Source organism: Rattus rattus, chromosome 3 (assembly GCF_011064425.1).
Source record: "Rattus rattus isolate New Zealand chromosome 3, Rrattus_CSIRO_v1, whole genome shotgun sequence".
NCBI classification, from domain to species: Eukaryota; Metazoa; Chordata; class Mammalia; order Rodentia; family Muridae; genus Rattus; species Rattus rattus.
In genome coordinates, this window is record NC_046156.1 from 138,933,948 (window position 1) to 138,953,172 (window position 19,225).

The following is a 19,225-nucleotide window of genomic DNA, read 5'->3' on the forward strand; positions in this document are numbered from 1 at the left end:
TAATTTATTGTTTAATTAAAAACCGCTTCATAAATGTGTCCTTAGAGTATGAATACACAAATTATTTTCACATATATATTTCTACTTGGAAAAATATGAGCAAAAATTATTTATGAATTCCTAGCAGAATTCACTGTTCTTTGAAGTGGCAATGCAAAGACATATATTTTAAATTTATAACATATTCTAAATTAAATATCTATAGAAACCAAAATAAAATTTATTTTTAAAGTCTTTAATATACTGTTGCATTATATTGACTGTCTAATATTAAACAAAAAAGCATGCCAGATGCATGATTTAACTAGCATTAGAGGCAACAGATTGACTTTACACTCCAGGGTTCTCAGTGAAGGGGAGGTAGCTACATTTTTTCAAGAAGATTCCTAAAAGTGAGACTGTTTTTTTTTTATTGTTTTTTTTGAGACTGTGTTTTTGATCTATGTATTTTTATCTTTATTTTTAATGTGACTTAATTAAAAAGTTGATGTTTTTCTTGTTTTTGCTTTTTTTGTTTTTGCTTTTTTGTATATTTTGACTTGAGCAAATGGACGCTTCATAAGGAGATAAAACAAGAAATGATATTTGAAGAACTGGTGAGATGATTTTGTCACTTGAAGAAGCCTCATTACTTAGAAAGAATTGCTATTATGGATGCAACATATACCACTCATCTATTCTTAAATATTAGCCATGACTAGATCTTACCTCAGCATACTTACACTTCCCAGGGAAGAGGAAATAATGGGTCTATTGCCCAGGCAAATTAGAGTGAACCTTACTTTGCTGGAGTTGTCAGAAAAATTGTTTCAAAAAATTTCCCCCTTGAGTCATGAAACTCTGTGGTTGTTTGAAATTAGAGAGATGCTGTTGTGACTAGTTTAGCACTACTGAAACTCTTTCTATGATAACACTAGTGATTAGAAGATTATTTTTATATTTCTGGAGGCTAAAAGTTTAAATTTTTGTTATAGAAGCAATATAAAAGTATTGGAAGAGAGGAAAATCACAATTTTACAAGCATATGGAACGAATTAAGCTAAAGGTATCCACATGAAAACACTTTTATCCTCATGCCAGAATTGCCTAGAGTAAACATTTTCAGTCTCACTTCTAGACTGAAATAAGTATATTCATATAGAATATACATATATTGTTATATTTAGTTTATATTTCACATATACACATGGTTAAATGTTTCAAATAAATATGAATTTTTTTATACTTTTAGGAATACAAGTAAAATATTAAAGTATTCATAAAATATTAATTTTACATTTTGATCTTCCCTCTGTGCATTATGCCATCTGAATAAAATTAATAATGAATAATTACAATTAAAAAATTCATATACAATTGTTTTCAAATGTATATTTTTGGCTTCTTAGTCCCCTGACCTTTTATCAGAAATCTATAAGCTCAGAGAGTTCTACGATGCTGTGGGATTTAGAGCTCTTAGTGTAAGCCAACAATTAGAGGGTAGAGTTTGAACTAAGTTTTAAGCAAAGTCATCCTATCTTGGCAAATAAAAAGGCATAGTGTGTTGTGCATCAAAGATGTTTTACTGAACTCCAAACTTTTGCTTGATCTGTAAACACCCATTTGGTGTCAAAAATCAATATTCAAATACTTGATAAACAAATATTTCTGAGAATAACAGGCACTCCCAATCTCTCTCAGCTACAAAGAGAAGTGTTTTATGAGATTTCTCAAACATTACCAGGGAATGAAATTCAATCAGATTCAAAACTTCGATTCTCAGAGTTTTCTTAACTATTGGGTCAGACACAGTTCAGTGTTTAATCACTAAAGTGAATTATCCTAAATAAAACATACCAATAAGTGATTCTGTGGTTTATGTTGAATGCATCATTTAAGTACCAATATTAAATAATCTGTTTGCTTTTAGTGTGACTATATCCTCAAAGAAATTGTATTTGTGTTTTAAAAACTACTAGGCTGCATGGCATGTTAGCTTATATAGCAATATATTGATTCATTCTGTTTTCTTATAACTGATGTATTTTCCATAAATCACAAAATACTGTAAATTATGTCAATATTTTCTCTCCATTTCAAGTCATAATTCTGATTAGTGATTCCCCTTCATCTTATACTAATTTTGGCAGCCATCACCTTCACAAGTGAGTTTTTCGCAGTACTGAGAGGACATTTTGCCATCTGTATGTATAGGTAGGTCATAGTCACAGTACTTGGCCTTCTTGTTCATTATTTGCTTCCTTCAAAAATAATTAGAACTCAGCATAATTTTGTAATTTTTAATCCAATAATGTATATTTACTACTTCTATTTTAAGCAGAGGGCTTGTCAGTCTCAAATCAAAATATTTAAAAAAACTTTTATTTTATTGTTTCTGTTATTTAAAGACTGATGAATTAAGTTTAAGATAATGATGACTACAAGCATAATAACTTTTTTTTACTGTTAGTTCAAGTATTTTACTTGACATTTATATTTGTTATAGCTAGAAAATAAATTTGTACGTACATAACATGCAACATTAAAAGGTTAGGGATTCTCTTTCATGTTGTTGATTTCAGTTTCTTATATTTTTAATTTTTTCTCCATAACCATGTATTTTAAAGACAAACAGGCACCCATTTGTATTGATTAATACTTCACTCTATGATATTCTTAGAACAGTGATGAACATTGCTCACCTTTGAATCACTACACTGAAGGCTGAAACCATGCAGGACATGCAGCAAGTCTCTGCACGGACATCATTGGACTCTACCATTAGGCTGTCTTCAGCAATCTGGCTTTACTAACATAATGGCCCCGACAACCTAGGTTTATCTTTCCAGGAAACTATTTCAAAAGTTTCAAATCACAATATTCACTTAGAAGCTTCCAGGAAAAGCCTTTTAAATGAGCATTAGAATTGCAGACTGTTCAATAGGTGCCATAATGTGATTATGCAGACTTCAAGGCTCTTTGTGACCTCTCACCTCAAAACCTTCTGCTGTGTGTATGAATATAAACCATTACTGTACAATCCCTTATCCTTCTATTCCCCCTTTTCCCCTCCATCATTGGCCTGAAATAACCTTTGGAAATCAGACTAGAATTTTACAAATATTCTAACATGAACTTCCTTTCTTTAAGAAAAGTGGGAGCCGCTATCAGTCTCTCTGTTGAGTTAGGAGAGATTACCTTTATCTCATTAACAGGCTCCATGGCTGAAGTGCATTGTAGAATAGGCAGCATTTGAATCAAGTATCAATAGGACAGACTTCTTATAATAGATATTCTTGGAATGAAGATGTGGCCTTCTGTATTCAGGAATGCTTCTGTATGAATTCGACCAGATGTAGATTCATAATGTCTGGAGGAAAAATCATACTGTTGCTAGGATGACTTCTGCTATGTAATTAGATGTACTATTTCATTGAACATCAAGGCATTTTCTACATATTTATTCCCTGCATGGCAAAATCTAAAAGCTACTAACACAATATTTGCAGTTTCATAGATATTAGAAGCCATCTAGCATTGATTTAAAGTATACTCAAAGACGTGGTTTGGTTATTATGCTAACAAAAAGGCATTCTATACAGTTTTATAAGAATGCAAAACTTTTGGTCTTCAACGATATCTCCAGCAGCTGAAGAGAGCTGAGTATGTTCTGAAATAATATTTAAATATGTTAATTCATTGAATTGTGGTTGTCTTTGTATGTGTATGATTTTAAGCTGTGATTCTGTCCATCTAAAAATAAACACAGGATTTTAGTGGAGTCACCTCTTTTTTAGTATATATACTTTATTTGTCTTTATATATGGCTTAATATAAGGTATGTACCTGTATTGGGTATTTTTTGGTATATGAGACACAAGCTTGAGTCATCTTGGAAGAGGAAACCTTAATTGAGTAATAACCTCCAATTTCCTATAGGAAAATCCACTGGGGAATTTTCTTAAAAGTAATAAAGTGAGAGGATCCAGAAAACCATGGATATTACAACTCTTGGACAGATAGTTCTGAGTGGTATAAGAAAGCAAGTAGAGAAAGCTGTGAGGAACAAGCTAGGAAGGCATATCCTTCCAGGGTCTGTGTTTTATTTCCTGCCTCCAGATTGTGGCTAGAGTACCTTGCCTGGGTTCCTTCCGTATTCAACCATAGTCAGTAACTTAAAATAAACCCTTTCCTCTCTCAAATTTCTTTCGGTCATGGTGTTTGTCACAGCAATAAAGAACAAAAACTCTAAGGTATGTATATATGTACACATGCAAATTCCAGGTTTGGACAGAACTCTCCTTTAGCACCCTCTACCTGATTCCACTGATACAGGGTCTGGTAGCAGCAAGGTCCAGCAGACATACTGTACTCACTGTATACAGCACTGGGTTTATGGGCAAAGCAGGACTATGCCATCATTCATGTGTGGGTTGCGGAGATTTGAATCCAGGTCGTTATACCTGTTCAGCAAGTATAGCTACCTGCTGAGCATTTCCAGAGATGGTCTTATGACTTGATGATATTGGGGACATTCTACTGAAGCAATTCAATTTTTGTTCTTGATACACCTCGACTTGGAGAGTACACATATATTTTAACCAAAAAATAAGCTTATGTTTCTTTCTTTTTTTCTTTTTTTTTTTTTTTTTTGGTTCTTTTTTCGAGCTGGGCACCGAACCCAGGGCCTTAGTGCTTCCTAGGCAAGCGCTCTACCACTGAGCTAAATCCCCAACCCCTAGGCTTATGTTTCTAAAACTAATTTTAGACTGTGTGACCTTGATAGCACTATACTTTCTTTATCCATTCATTTTCCTGCCACGTTTTTAACCTCATTTACTTTAGAAATTAATATTCTCATTTTTATATATACATCATTTTCATTCATCCATTCATCTGTTGAAGAACAGCCTGGTTTATTCTAATTTATTTCTATAATGAATGCATATTGGGATGCAAATATGTCTATGGCAAAATAGGCAGTTCTCTGGATATATGTCCAAGAATGAAATAGCTGATCATAATGTATTTCTCTTTTAATATCTGAGAAATCTCCAAGATGATTTCCACAATGTATTAATTTTCACCACAGCCATCAATGAATAAGGGTTTGTTTCTGTCCAGATAGTCTCCAATAGTCTCCATCATTCTGCCTGGAGTAAGGTGCTATCTCAAAGCACTTTTAATTTGCCTTTTCCTGACAGCTGGAGGTATTGAGGCATTTCAATAGTTATTGTTGACCATTTCTATAGCTTTTTGTTGATTGGAAGTTTTATTTTCTTGGTATCTAATTTCCACAATATTTTGTAAATACTAACTCTCAACTCCTGGTCTGGATTGTAGATGGTAAATCTCCTGCCATTCTGTTTGATGCTCTTAACTCTGCTGACTATTTGCTTGGCTTCACAAAATTTTATTTTCCTCTAGGCCTGCCATTTGATTTTGCAGATAGTTTTGTGTAACTGATGTTATTTTAAAACATTCTGACTACCTTAATATCCTGAAAGGTGTCCTCTGTGATTTCTTCTAAATGTTTCAGTGTTTTGGGTTTGAAATTGAGGTTTTTAATACAATCAAATTGATATTTTACAAGGTGAAAAACATAATTTCATTTTTTTGGGGCAAATACTGTTTCTTCAGCACCTTTTGTTGAGAAGGCTTTTCCCCCAAAGATGCTTTTGCTTACTTTGTCAAATACTGAGTAGTCATGGCTTTGCTAGTTTATTATGGATCCTCTATTCCATTCCACTGGTCTACCTGTCTATTTTTTTTTCCAGTTCCACTATGGCACTATAGTAAATTGAACTCAGGTATGCAGTGCCTCAACATTGATTTACTCCTCAGATTGCTATTTGTGGTTCCCTATGTATTGTTTTCTGTGATCCTGCTAAATATCACCTGACAATTTTGAAAGGTATTGTGTTGATTCTGTAAAATAACTTTGGTAGTATGGACAGTTTCAAAATATGAATTTTGCATATATTTTAAATTATCTAGAATTTTCTGTGATTTTTTAACATCTTAATTTTTGTTATACTTTGTTTTCTCATTATCTTTAATTTTTTTTTTATAGTCCAGTCATTATCCTCCTTCTGCTTGCCGTCCAACAGCTTCTCACCCCATTCCTCCTTACCTGTCTCCAAGATGATATTCCCACACTCCCACTCACCTCCCCCACACTCCCAACCCTTCCAGGCCTGCCCATTCCTTGGGGCTGCAAGTCTCTCAAGTGTTAGGTGCATCTTCTCTCCTTGAGGCCAGACCAGGCTGTCCTCTGCTGTGTATGTATCAGGGCACTCGGGCTAGCTAGTGTGTGCCTCATGGTTGGTGGTTCAGTGTCTCAGAGATCTCAGGAGTCGGGATTAAGCGAGACTGCTTGTCTTCTTATGGTGTCGGTCTCCTCCTTAGCTTCTTCCAGCCTTTCCCTAATACATCCACGGGGGTTTACAGCTTCTGTCCATTGGTTGGGTTGAAAGTATCTTCTTCTGTCTCAGCTAACTGCTTGTTGGGCCTCGTGAAAGACAGCATGATAGGCTTCTGTCTGTAAGCATATTGTAGAATCAGTAATAGTGTCAGACCTTGGAGCCTCCCCTTGAGATAGGTTCCAATTTGGGCCTGTCACTGAACGTCCTTTCCCTTAGTCTCTTCTCCATTTTTGTTCCTGTAGTTCTTTTAGACCGAGACAATTCTGGGACAGAGTTTTCTACTGTGGGATGGCCGCTCTATCCCTCCACTTGATCCCCTGTCTTTCTACTAGAGGTAAATTCTACAGGTTCCCTCTCCCTACTTTTGAATATTTCATCAAAGGTCCCTCTCTTTGCGTCTTGATATTTTATCACCTCTGGGGTCTCTGACACATTCTAGAAGGTGCCTCTAACAACCACCTCTCAAGATTGTATATTTCCATTCATTCTGCTGGCCCATGGAGCTTCACTCCTGGTTCCCCACTGCAATACCTGATTATGTTCCCCTTTCCCTCTGCCTTTGCCCTCCTCTCTGCCACTCCTCTTTCCCTCCTTCCTTCTTGCTTCTTCCCCCAAATCCAACCCCAGTAGAATTGAAGCATCCCTTACTTGGGAACTGTAATGGTTTGTATATGCTTGGCCCAGGACACAGCACTTTTGGGAGGTGTGGCCTTTGTTGGAGTAGGTGTAGCCTTTGTGGGTGTGGGCATTAATACTCTTATCCTAGCTGTCTGGTAGCCAATACTCTGCTAGCAGCATTCAGATGAAAATATAGAACTCTTGGCTTCTCCTTCATCATGCCTGCCAGGATGCTGCCATGTATCTGCCTTGATGATAATGGACTAAATCTCTGAACCTGAAAACTAGCCCTAAATAAATGTTAGCATTTATAAGACTTGCATTGGTTATGATGTCTGTTCACAGCAGTGAAACCCTATGACAGGCCCTATGACGTGTTAACCTTTTTGAGGTCTGTGAATTGTATCCTGGATATTCTGCACTTTTTTTTTTTGCTAATATTGAATTATTAGTGAATACATACCATGTACGTCCCTTCTTTCACTTCTCTTTTTAGATATATCTTAATATGTAGGTGTGGGTAGGGTGAGTATTTTTAATGGAATATTTAAATATTTATTTTTAAACGTAGTCTGTCAGTAAAACAAAAGCTAATGATCTTTTATTTTGATTTTGTATTCTATAACTTTGGTATAAATATTCATTAGTTCGAAAAGTTTTCTAGTATACATAATAGAAATTTTAAAATTCATGTCTTCTGAAAACAGAAATTGTTCAACTTCATTTTTTATATCATTAATAATATATATCTGATCTTTCTTAATTGTTACAGCTAAGAAACTATTAAGATGTGGGGAAAATGTGTATCCTTGTATCGTTCATGATTTTTTTTACTTTATTCTTCTCCTTTATTCCCCCAAGCCTCTCACTTCCCACCTCATCTTTCTCTAGATCATTCATCCTCAGTTTACCTTCAGAAAACAGTAGGCCTCCAAGCAATAATATCAACTGATCATTGTATAGCAACTTACAAGACTAGACACTTACCCACATGTAAAGGCTAGACAGGGCAACTCAGCAAGATGGAAAGGAAAGCCCAAGAGCAGGAAAGAGTCAGAGGCAACTCCCAATTCTATATTCAGGAGTTTCACAAGAGCACCAAACCATACAACAAAAATATATTTGCATAGAACCTGTTTTAAACACATATAGGCTTCCCAACTGTCATCTCAGTCTCTAGGAGCTCCTATAAGCTCAGTAGATTCTTGGGGTGGTCTGAAGACCTCTGGCTCCTATAATCATTCCCAAACTTCTTCCTCAGGGTTCCCTGAGCTCTGACTAAGGTTTGGTTCTGGATCTTTACGTATGCTCCTACCAGTTTCTTGATGAAGTCTCTATGACAACAATTGGGCTAGATTCCAATCTAGGAGTATAGTAGAATATCATTAAAAAACATTTCATTAACTTATTGTTTCTGCTGCTGTCATTGTTGTTGCCATTATTGTTGTTGTTGTTGTTATTGTTATTGTTGGCCTGTCTTGGTGTTTGGTCCTAGCCTAGGTCTCTGGGTTATCAAGCTTTCTGTTCCTGGGCATATAGATCGTGTCCAGTGTGGACTCCTACTCCTTTCATGGGACTCAAATTGGACTAATAATTAATTGGCCACTCCTGTGACTTTAGAAAGAAAATGTTTTAGAAATGCTCTCAGATTGTTGCATTTTAATATAATGGCTATAGGTTTGCTGTGTATAAAGATTACTTCAAGATATGTTTGAACTATTCATAAATTATACTGAAATTTCATCATGAAGGTATGCACAAGTACCTATTCAGTTGAAACAATACTGTAGTTTCTGTCCTTGTATTTATACAGTGTATTGGATTTTCTGATTTACATGTGTTAAAACAACATTGCCTTCTCAATGTATTTCTAAATTTTGTTTTTAAGCATGTTGTTAAGAATTTTTACATCTATGACCATGAAAGAAATCTGTCAATTATTTTCCTTTTGGTTGTGAGTTAGCATGGTTGTTGTATGACAAATATAACTAGTTCAGAGAAAATTTAGTAACATTTATTCTCATACTTTATGGAAGAAGAATGAATATGAATTCTTCCTTGAAAATTTGATAATATTTAGGAGAAAAACTATCTACATGTAGGTTTTTCTTTAATAAGAGTCCTTTAATAACAATTCTAACCTCATTGCATGCCATTGGTATGTATAACTTATTTATAACTTCAGGGATGATATGCTTTTAGAAATTCTGCTATTTCTCGTAGTGGATTACTCAGATTTTCAGGAAATAATTTAAGAATATGCTCTGAATGTCATTGGACTCAGTTGTAATAATACTTATCTAATCTTTAATGCTATTAATTTGCATCTTCTCCCCCTTCCCCCCTCTTTCTGTCAAACTAGCTAATGATTTCTTAATATTTTAAATTACTTTCTTTATTTACATTCAAGCCATTGGCCCCCTTTCCAGTTTCTCCTCCACAGTTCTCCATTTGATCCCCTTTGCCTACAAGAGGGCCCCCCCAACAGTCATCCCCTTCTCAAATCTCTCTAAAATTAGGTATGTCTTCTTCCACTAAGGCCAGACTAGCAGTCTTCTGCTATTTATATGCAAAGGGCCATAGACTAGCCCAGGTATTCTGTTTGGTTGGTGACTCAGTCTCTGGGAGCTTCCAGGGGCCTGGGTTATTTGAGACTGCTGGTCTTCCTAAGGAGTCATGAGCCACTTCACCTTCTTCAAACTTTACCCTAATTCAACCAACTGACTTCAGTCCAATGGATGGGTATGAGTATCTACATATATCTCAGGCAGCTGCTGGTATGGCCTCTCAGAGGACAGCCAGGACAGTGTCCAGTCTATCCGCACATCAAAGCATCAATAATAGTTATAGGCCTTGATGGTCATCCCACTCCACCCTCTCATGTAATGTATCACAAGTTGGTCCAATCACTGGACTACCTTTACTTCAGTCTCTTCTCCATTTGTGTCCCTGCAGTTCTCTTAGTAAAAATTCTGGATCAGAATTTTGACTGTGTATTTGTAACCCCACTCCTTGACTTAAGGTTCTTTCTATTGATTCCCCTTATCCCATACCCCTCCCCTCTCCCACCCAAGTGCCTCAATCTTTCTGCCCCTCATGACTATTTTGTTGCTCCTTCTAAGTGCGATTAGAACAGCCTTACTTAGGCCTTCCTGCTTGTTAAGCTTCTTTTAGTCTGTATGTTGTATCATGGGTATTCTATACATTTTGGCTAATATTCACTTACCAGTTCCATCCATTTGTAAAATCCATTCTTCAGTTGAGGGACATTTGGGCTGCCATTTCGTCCTACAGACAGTGATTTGTCCCTGATTTTAATGGAATTGCTTCTAGTTTCTGTTCATTTAATTGGGTATTGGCAGTTGGTTAGCACTATATTGCTTTTGTTATGTTTAGATGTGTAGCATGAATTACTTATATCTCCCAGACTAGTAACATGAATCAGTGTTGCATTTTGTTACAGGTTTTATCAGCATCTAATGAGGCTTTATCACATCTATTCATATGACTTCTTTCCTTGAGTTTGTTTACATAGTGTGTCTTTATAATTGGACACAAAACAAGCCTCAAAATATACAAGAACATTAAAATAACCCCAGGCATTGCATATGATCAGCACACACTAAGGCTGGACTTCAATAACAACAAAAACAACAGAAAGCCCACATACTCATGGAAATTGGACAACTATCTACTTAATGAAAACTTTGTTAGGGAAGAAAGAAAGTAAAAAAGAGAAGAAGGAAGAAGAAGAAGAAAGAAAGAAAGAAAGAAAGAAAGAAAGAAAGAAAGAAAGAAAGAAAGAAAGAAAGAAAGAAAGAAAAGACTCTACAGAATCAAATGAAAATGAAGACATGGAACACGTAAACTAATGTGGCAAAATGAAACCACTGTTAAGAGGAAAATTGACAGCAGTGACTGCCTTCATGAAGAAATTCAAGAGACCCATACTAACAACTTAGTACTGCACCTGAAGGCCATAGAACAGAAAGAAGCAAACACACACAGGAGTAGATGGAAGAAAATAGTCAAATGCATGGCTGAAATTAACCAATTATAAACAAAGGGAAAAGTGCAAAGAATCAACAAAACCAAAAGAAAATCAACAAGATAGATAAATCGTTAGCCAAATTAACTAAAGGGGCCAGAAGTAGTATTCGAAAGGACATGCATGGTATGTACTCACTAATAAGTGGATATTAGCCAAATGATATCAAAATAATAATCCATCATGCTCAAGTAGGCTTCATCCCAAGGATGCAGGGATAGTTCAATATATGAAAATCCATCAACATAATACAATATATAAACAAACTCAAGTGTTTGTTAGTCTCATTGACTTTAGAAAAGATCTTTAAAAACAAAGAACAAACTTGCATGGGTTTTGTGTACTCTTTTGATCTCAATTTTATTAATTTTGTTACCATTTTTAATTATCTTATCTTATCTACTGTACTTTTGCTTAGCTGCTTGGTGTTTTTGAGAATCTTGAGTACATCATTAAGTTATTTATTTGATATTTTTCAAATTTCCAATATGAACCCTTATCATTGTAAATATTCCTCCTGAATTCGCTGTATTCAAGAGGTTCTGCTAAGATGTTTTCATTTTCATTTGTCTTAGATTTTTTTAATATCCTTTCTGATTTCTGTGATGACCACTCTTCACTAAAATTTGTTGCTTGTTCCCCAAATATTTTTGTATTTTCTGTAATTTATCTATTTGGCATTTTATGTTTTGTTTTTTTTTGTTTTGTTTTAGTTTTAGTTTTATTTCAGTATACTCTTATAGAAGATAAGGAATTATCTCAAATTCTTTTTAAAAAACTTATCCATATTGCAGTCTGATTGAAACCCTCACCATCCTTCCAGTTCCACCCTCACACCTCTCCCCCATTTCTCCATCCCCTTTTCCTCAGAGAAGGGTCCCCCTCCTGCATGGGTACGAACTTACCGTACAGTAAGTCACAGCAGGACTAAGATCATCTCTTCCCACTGAGGCCAGACTAGGCATCCCAGCTATAGGAAAGGGATATAAAGACAGATAACAGAATCAGTGACAGTCCCATGTCCAATTGTTAGGGTAACAACATGAAGAACCAGCTGAACATCTGGTACATCTCTGTTAGAGGTCTACACCCAGCCCATGCATTTGGTTTGTGGTTTAATGTCTGTGAGCTCCTGTATTATGGGTTAATTGATTCCTCAGATTTTCTTTATCCTTCTTGCTCCCTCTTTTTTCCCCTCTATTCTTCCAAAAGACTCCCTGAATTCAGCCTATTGTTTGTCTGTGGATCTCTGCATTTGCTTCCATCAGCTTTTGGATGAGCCCTCTGAGAACACTGTTATGCTAGGCTTCTGTCTACATGCATATAAAAGTGCTATTAATAGTGTCAGGTGTTGGGTCACAAATTGGGTCATCTCTGCTCCATACCACTGCACTTCTTTTAGGAAAGACAAGTTTTAGATTGAAGGTTAAAATCCACCTCCCAAGGATGCTAAGTAACGAGGAAGAACCAAAAGATAATACTTGAATCTCACTCAGAAAGGGAAAAAGTAGACATCTGAAGTAATTGCAGGTAGGGAACTGGGTGGAAAAGGGGTAGGGAAGGAAAGAGGGGACAATATAAGCAATGAGAAGAGAAGGCTGAGAGAGAGAGAACGGAAATAAGTGGGGATATCTGTGGGATTGGGAGTCTTCCAAAAGTTATGGGGGTAACCAGAGCAGAGACCTCTACCATCAGGTAACATGATGCCTGAAGAGGCCACCTCCTATAGTCAGGTAGGACATCCACTGGAATTAGGGTGACACGAACCCAACCACAAAATATTGTATTAATTAATTAATTAGTATTTTTGAGACTTGACTTGTGACCAATGATGTGATCAGTTTGGGAGAGGGTTCTAAGTTGTCCTGAGAAAAATGGGTAATTCCCTATTCATTGTGAGAAATATTCTGTAAATATGTTAAGTCTGGTTCATCCATGTAATATTTTAGCTCAGAGATTAATTTACTGATTTTTAGTTTGGAAAAGTTATCTAAATTTGACAGTGGAGTACTGAAGTCCTCACTGGTGTTTTCTCCAGAAATATGTGATTGTCTATATCTTTTAGTGTTTTTCTTATAAAATTAGAAACTGCAATATTTGTTTCAAGAAGGTTTATACATCTTCTTCAGGAAGTGTTTCTTTTATTCATATGTAGGGTCCCATTTATTTTTGTTTTGAAATTATTCTCGAAGAGCCTGGAATTCTTAGTGCGCACATATGCATATAGTTTAGATGAATAGGTTGTTACAAATTATAATAGACTGTTTTAAAGGTAACATTCTGGGTCTCACTTCTAAGCTTATTATTGGAAAATGTTTTCTGAAGCCAAAGTAGAAAATATTAATTTGTAGTCATAAATTACAAAATGCTTAAAAATTCTCAAATGTAGATAAGTCTACATGAGTTGAATTCTTCTTGTGATGTTTGATTTTATTTAATATTTATTTAGTAGATTTTTCTAACCTTTCATAGATATATTCTTTCCCATATGTGTTGATCATTTTATTCTTCTGTTATAAATTGATAAATATATGATTCATTAAGAAGTTTCCCATCAGTGAATCTACTATCTTTCAGGCATGCAGTACACTGTATAGTTCCATTTCTCCACTCCCCATGTTTATAAGACTACACTTTTTGATTAATGTCTTCCAAATCCCAGCAAAATTCTGTTCTTAATTTTCCAATTACTTTGATAATTACACAACATGATTATTTCCACTTTAATTTTAAGTTTATTCTAGGCCTTGAATTATGCTCCTTTAAATAGTTGAAGGTCACTTGAGATTTCTTACTAATCTAATGACTGGAGTCTTACTGATTCATTATATTAGATTTTATCCATTTCTTTAATAATATTAATTTTAATGAAATCTCAACCACATTTGTTGAAATCTTTTTCATAAACAGTTTTATATTCTGTAGAAAATATTATACAATGAACAAAACATATTTGTCTCAAGGATACATAATGAGGTAGAATTGTGGGAATGTAAATAGAATTATCAAAGGCAAAAGGGAATTGTTCTGCAAGTTATATAAAATAATAATAATAATAATAATAATAATAATAATAATAGTCAAGCCTCTCAAATATCTTGCGAAATTGTTTGGTTCTTCTTTGTTTTCTTCTTAACTTTTAAAAGTTTTTTTATTGGATATCATTTTTTCAGATTTATTTATTAGATATTTTTTATTTACATTTCAAATGTTATTCCATTTCCCAGTTTCCCATCCATAAGCCCCCTATCACATTCCCCTCCCTTTCTTCCATAAGAGTGTTCCCCTTCCCCAAACATGCCCCCTTCATGCTACCCTAACCTGACAATTACCCTACACTGGGGGATCCAATTTTGGCAGGATCAAGGCTTCTCCTCTCCTTGGTACCCAACAAGGTCATCCTCTGCTACATATGCACCTGGAGCAATGGGTCTGTCCATGTGTACTCTTTGGGTAGTGGTTTCAGAGCTCTGTTTGGTTGGTATTGTTGTTCTTATGGGCTTGAAAGCCCCTTCAGCTCTGTCAATCCTTTCTCTAATTCATCAAACAGGGAATCCCATTCTCAGTTCAATGGTTTGCTGCTAGCATTCGCATCTATATTTGTCACGCTCAAGCTAAGCCTCTGAGGAGACAGCTATACAGCTATATCAGGCTCCTGTCAGCATGCATTTCTTAGCTTCATCATTATTGTCTAGTTTTGGTGGCCGTATATATATATATATATATATATATATATATATATATATATATATATATATTTTGCTGGATCCCCCAGGTGAGCAGGCTCTGAATGGCCATTACTTCAGTGTCTGTTCCAAACAATGTTTCCATATTCCCTTCTATAAGTATTTTTGTTTCCCCTTTGAAGGAGGACTGAAGCATCCCCTCTTTGGTAGTCCTTCTTGAGATTCATGTGGTCTGTGGATTGTATTTTGGGTAATTTCAGATTTTGGGCTACTATCTGCATATCAGTGAGTGCATACCAAGTGTGTTTTCTTGTGATTGGGTTACCTCACTTTGGATGATATTTTCTACTTCCATCCATTCGCCTATGAATTTCAAGATATTATTGATTTTGATAGCTGAGTAGTAGTCCATTGTGTAGCTATACCACATTTTCTGTATCCATTCCTCTGTTGAAGGGCATCTGGGTTCTTTTCAGTTTCTGGCTCTTATAAACAAGGCTGCTGTGAACATAGTAGAGCATGTGTCTTTGTTGTCGGATGGGGCATCATTTGTGTATATTCCCAGGAGTGGTACAGCTGGATCCTCAGGTAGTGCAATATTCAATTTTCTGAGGAACCTCCAGACTGATTTCAAGAGTGGTTATATCAACTTGCAATCCAATCAAATGTGAAGGAGTGTTCTTTCTCCACATCCTCACCAGCATATATTTTCACCTGAGATTTTGATCTTAGCCATCTTGATTGGTGTAAGGTGCAATCTCCAGGTTGTTTTGAATTACATCTCCCTGATGACTAAGGTCCTTGAATATTTCTTTAGTTACCTTTCAGACATTTGATAAACCTTAGCTGAGAATTCATTGTTTAGCTCAATACCCCATTTTTATAGGGTTATTTGAATCTCTGGAGTCTAACTTCTTGAGTTCTTTGTATATACTGGACATTAGCCCTCTATTGGATGTAGGATGGATAAGATTTTTTCCAATCCGTTGGTTGCCATTTTGTCCTAATGACAGTGTCCTTTACATTATAGAAGCTTTGCAATTTTATGAGGTCCCAATTATTGATTCTTGATCATAGTGCACTGCCATTGGTGTTTTGTTCAGGAAATTTTCCTCCAGTGGCCATGTATTCAAGGATCTTCCCCACCTTTTCTTGTATTAGTTTGAGGGTATCTGGTTTTATGTAGAGATCCTTGATCCAGTTGGACTTTGTACAGGAAGATAAGAATGGGTCAATTTGCATTCTTCTACATGCCGACCTCCTTATTTGTGAAAAATGCTATCTTTTCCCCATTGGATGGTTTTAACTCCTCTGTCAAAAATAGAGTGACCATAGGTGTATGGCTTTTTCTGGGTCTTCAATTCTATTTCATTTAATACCTGCCTTTCTTGAGGTCAGGGATGGCGATTCACCCGGAAGTTCTTTTATTGTTGAGGATAGTTTTCTTAGTCATTCCAAATGAGTTTGCTAATTGCTCTTTCTAATTCTATGAAGAATTGGCTTGGAATTTTGCTAGGTATTGCATTGAGTCTGTATGTTGCTTTTGGCAAAATGTCTATTTTACTATATTAATCCTGCCAATCCATGAACATGGGAAGTTCATGTTCTGAGATCTTCTTCAATTTCTTTCTACAGAGACTTGAAGTTCTTTTCATAATGGATGGACTTTCATTTGCTTGGTTAGAGTCACATCAAGGTATTTTATGTTATTTGTGACTATTGTGAAGGGTGTCATTTCCCTAATTTCTTTTTCAGCCTGCTTATCCTTTGAGAAGAGGAAGGCTACTGATTTGTTTGATTTAATATTATACCCAGAAACTTTGCTGAAACGTTTATCAGATTTAGCAGTTTTCTGTTGGAACTTTTGGGGTCAATAAAGTATACTACCATATCAACTGCAGATAGTGATATTTTGACTTCTTGTTTTCCCATTTGTATCTCATTGACCTCTTTTTCTTGTCTGATTGCTCTGGCTAGGACTTCAAGTACTATATTGAATAAGAAGGGAGAGTGTGGGCAGCCTTTACTAGTCCCTGATTTTAGTGGGATTGCTTCAAGTTATTCTCCATTTAGTTTGATGTTTGCTACTTATTTGCTGTATATTGCTTTAAGTATGTTTAGGTATGGGCCTTGAATTCCTGATTTTCCAAGACTTTTAACATGAAGGGGTGTTGAATTTTGTCAAATCCTTTCTCAGCATTTTATTAGATGATCATGTGGTTTTATTTTTTCTTTTAGTTGTTTAGGTAGTGAATTACTTTAATGGATTTCTGTATATAGAACCATCCCTGCATCCCTGGTATGAAACCTACTTGATCATGATGGATGATCTTTTTGATGTTTTCTTGTATTTGGTTTGATGAAAATTATTTAGTATTTTGCATCAATATTCATAAGGGAAATTGGTCTGATCTCTTTTTTGTTGAGTCTTTGTGTGGTTTAGATAAAAACATAATTTTATCTTCATAGAAGGAATTGGGTAGTGTTCCTTCTGTTTCTATTTTGTAGAATATTTTGGACAGTATTTGTATTAAGTTTTCTATGAAGTTCTGTTAGAATTTCACATTAAACCCATCTGGTCCTGGACCATTTTTGTTATGAGACTTTTATTAACTGCTGCTATTTCTGTAGAAGTTATGGGACAATTTAGATGGTTTATCTGATCCTGATTCATCTTCTTTACCTCGCACCTGTCTAGAAAATTGTCCATTTCATCCACATTGTTCAGTTTTGCTGAACATAGGCTTTTGTAGTAGGTCTGATGTTTTTTGAATTTCCTCAAATTCCACTGTAATGTCTACCTTTTCATTTCTGCTTTTGTTAATTTGGATAATCCCTCTGTGCCCTCTGGCTAGTGTGACTGATGGTTTATCTATCTTCTTGGTTTTCTCAAAGAACCAGTTCTTGGTTTTCTTAATTCTTTGTATAGTTCTTTTTGCTTTTACTTGGTTGATTTTAGCCCTGTGTTGATTATTTCTTGCAGCCTATTGTGTATATTTGCTTCTTTTTTTTCTACAGCTTTTAGGTGTACTGTCAAGCTGCTAGTGTATGCTCTCTCTAGTTTCTTTTTGGAGGCACTCAGAGTTATGAGTATTCCTTTTAACACTTCTTTCATTGTGTCCCATAAGTTTGGTTATTGTGCCTTCATTAAATTCTCAATCATCTTTATTTTCTTTCTTTAGTTCTTTCTTGACCAATTTCTCATTGATTAGAGCATTTTTCAACTTCCATTTATATTTACACTTTCTGTCATTATTGTTGTTGTTGAAGACTAGCCTTAGTTTCTCGTGATCTGACTGCATGCATGGGATATTTCAAACTTCTTGTATTAGGTGAGGCCTGTTTTCTGAGCAATTATATTGTCAATTTTGGAGAAGGTACCATGAAGTACTGAGAGGAAGGTATATCTTTTGTTTTAGGATGAAATGTTCTATAAATATCTGTTTAATCCATTTGCTTCATAATTTCTGTTAGTTTCTTTGTCTCTGTTTAGTTTCTGTTTCCATGATCTTTCCATTGATGAGACTGGGGTATTGAAATCTCCTACTATTATTGTGTGAGTTTTAATATGTAATTTGACTTTTAGTAAGATTTCTTTTATGAGAGTAGACCCCTGCATTTGCAGCATAGATATTCATGATTAAGAAATCATCTTGGTGGATTTTTCCTTGGATCAATATGAACTGTCATTCCTTGTCTTTTTTGATAAGTTTTGTTTGAAAGTCGATTCATTCCATTATAGAATGTCTACTTCAGCTTGTTTCTCTGGACCATTTGCTTGAAAAATTGTTTTCTAGCATTTTACTCTTAGGAAGTGTCTATCTTTGTCTCTGAGGTGTGTTTCCTGTACACAACAAAATATTGGGTCTTCTTTCCACATCCAGCATGTTAGTTTCTATCTTTTTATTGTGGAATTGAATCTAATGATGTTAAGAGATAATAAGGAATATTGATTGTTGTTTCCCATTATTTCTGTAAAACAGGTGGAATTATGTTTGTGTTGGTCTCTTCTTTCAGGTTCCTTGAAAAGAGATTACATTCTCTCTTTTTCTAGGGTATTGTTTGTCTCCTTGTGTTGGAGTTTTTCCTCTATTATCCTTTGTAGGGCTAGATTTGTGGAAAGATATTGTGTAGATTTAGTTTTGTTATTCAATATCTCGTTTCCTCCATCTATTTTTATTGAGAGTTTTGCTGTATATAGTAGCCTGGGCTGCTGGCATTTGTGTTCTCTTAGGGTATGTATTACATCTGTCTAGGATCTTCTAGCTTTCATAGTCTCTTGTGAGAAGGCTGATGTAATTCTGATAGGTCTGCCTTTATGTACTTGTCTTTTTCTTTTACTGCTCTTAATATTCTTTTTTTGTTTGTTTTATGCATTTGGTGTTTTGATTACTGTATTATGGGAGGAATTACTTTTCTGGTCCAATCTATTGGTTCTGTAGGATTCCCGAATGTTTATGGGCATTTAT